Source organism: Propithecus coquereli, unplaced genomic scaffold, assembly GCF_000956105.1.
Source record: "Propithecus coquereli isolate 6110/MARCELLA unplaced genomic scaffold, Pcoq_1.0 Scaffold561, whole genome shotgun sequence".
NCBI classification, from domain to species: domain Eukaryota; kingdom Metazoa; phylum Chordata; class Mammalia; order Primates; family Indriidae; genus Propithecus; species Propithecus coquereli.
This window is the reverse complement of record NW_012151519.1, coordinates 462,421-464,727: the sequence shown is the minus strand read 5'-3', so window position 1 is coordinate 464,727 and position 2,307 is coordinate 462,421. Positions and strand designations below refer to the sequence as shown.

Sequence of the window (2,307 nt, the reverse complement as noted above, 5' to 3'; positions counted from 1 at the left end):
TAATTTATAAAAATTCTAAAAAATATATCTGCCAATTTTGGCACCATTTTCACGATCAAGGCACACCTGGGAATACAGGAATATTTTCAACAAGATCATGAAAGACCTAGTTTCTTTTCAATAAGCTCCCAAAATGTATGAACTGCCACTCACTTTTTCATTCTTTTGAATAGCCCTGCACTTGTGCAACAAACTGCAGAGCAACTGTTTCCGTTTTTTTTTTCTTTCTTTTTTTTTTTCTTCTTGGCAGACATCTAACTGTGGTGTGTAATTTAGTAGAACCTAAGACATAAGAATAAAGCAGCATGGTTTTGAGAGAAATGAGAACAGAGACACAGAAGCATTTAGCAAAAATACAAATTCTACACAAATGTAAGTTGGTGTTATCTTATATCAGTCTTACAGATAATTCTGAAACAGGAATTAAGAAAATCACCCAGCAGCTGATCTCATATTTAATGCTGAATAGGGGAAAAGATGAATTAGGAAATCCTAACAAAAACGGGGTGTGATTTTACTCTCCTCCACCCTACATTTGGGGCTTTGTAAAGAAATCATATGGTGTGAATAGTTTCTTTGAATTTAAATAAATAAAGAACAGAGTTAAACATGCCTGCCTCAGGTATCCCAGATATTCAAGACTAAAATCACAGATGACTTTCACGTTTTTCTTCAAGTTGTGCCTGCATTAGAAAGTACACCAGGGACCACAGCTTGATTTCTGGAATGCAGTAATGAATTCTAAATTGTCACATATTGCCACAATTACAGTATTTCCTATCTACTGCCTCCCTTGATGATATGTTCTATAGAAAAGGCTTCTGTTTTACGGTTTTGGCCTAGAAAGTCCAATTCCTCCTAGGACCTGACTCCAGTCTATAAGGCAGGTTCCTTAACACCCTGCCTAGGTTTTTCTCTATCTTTTGTTTGACTCTACCACATAGGGATCCTGGCATAGTTGTGAAGATCACCTCGCATCATAGCCTTGCCATTTATTCTTATTTTAGACTTTCCTACTTTCAGGGCTTCCTACTCTGCCATGCTTTGCCTTGCTGACTGGATCAGAATCTTTGCCATCGATACCAAATTCTCTTAGCCAACCTTCCCCATCCTTCTTGTTCTGCACATTCAATGGCACAGCTGCTCCTGCAGGACCAACTGCTGCAGCCAGACTGGGTTCCTCAGCCTCTTTGAGAAGTGCATCCAGCAATACTTTTTTCTCTTTCCTATTATCCTTGGTTTCTAAGATTCTGATATTCTTCATATATGAACGATGATTAAAGTTATATTAAATAGAAGCAATCCTAAACTCAAATATAGGTTGTTTTCAGAATGGTCATTTGGAATGCATAAGAAGCAAGGGTTTAAATAGTAATTATATCATATCCCAAATTTATTATGTACTTATCAAAACATTTAACCCCTAAGGAAACTAAATTGTAGATCAAAAGGATGCTGAAACATATTCATATTCCCAGCTGCATAACTGGTATCTAAACCAACCATACACTTTTTCTTTTACCCATGCTCCCTTGGAACCTATGCTATCCTCAGCAGGTACAGGTGCCCGATAACATTGCGTAATTCAGAATGACTGAGCCTCCTTGAAAGAAGATAACAGAGATACATCAGAGTCATCTAGAATAAGTGGCCCATATATGACTTCAGTCATATGGTTTATGCCCAGTGAAAGGGTAGTGGATTTGTCAGCTAGGGCTGGCATAGCAAAACACTGCAAACTAGGGGTATAAACAACAGAAATTTATATTCTCATAGTTGTGGGGGCTAGGAATGTAAGATCAAGGTGTCAGCAGGTTTATTTTCTCCCAAGGCCTCTATTCTGGCTCACAGAGGGCCATTTTCTCTGTATTCTCACATGTTCTCTCCACTGTGCACATACATCCTGGATGTCCTTGTGTGTATCCAAATTTCCTCTTACAAGAACACCAGATTGAACAGGGCCCACTCTAGTGGCCTCATTTTAACTTCATCACCTCTTTAGAATAGATTCATCTTCAAAATGGTTACCTTTTGAGCTATTGGGAGCTAGGACTTCAACATACGAATTTTGAAGGAACACAGTTCAGCTCACAAGAGGTAGGAAGCACTTAGTCTCCTCAGCAGTACCACAGGGCCCTAGAACAGCCCATGGAAGAGTAAGTGTGAGTGATGCATTATGATGGCCTTAGAGGAGAGCGATGACTGGTGTACTTATGCTTATCTCTAAGACCTAATTACTGCTGAAAACTTTACTGATGTGAGACTTACAACTATGAAATGATGAATAGTCCACTGACTAATAATTGA

The 2,307-nt window shown here is 38.6% G+C and overlaps 1 pseudogene; it reads right to left on the bottom strand.

The window, feature by feature from the left end:
- LOC105821177 overlaps positions 1-1,264 on the bottom strand; it is a 96,865-nt pseudogene extending 95,601 nt beyond the window's left edge.
- Between the last annotated feature and the right edge of the window lie 1,043 nt (positions 1,265-2,307).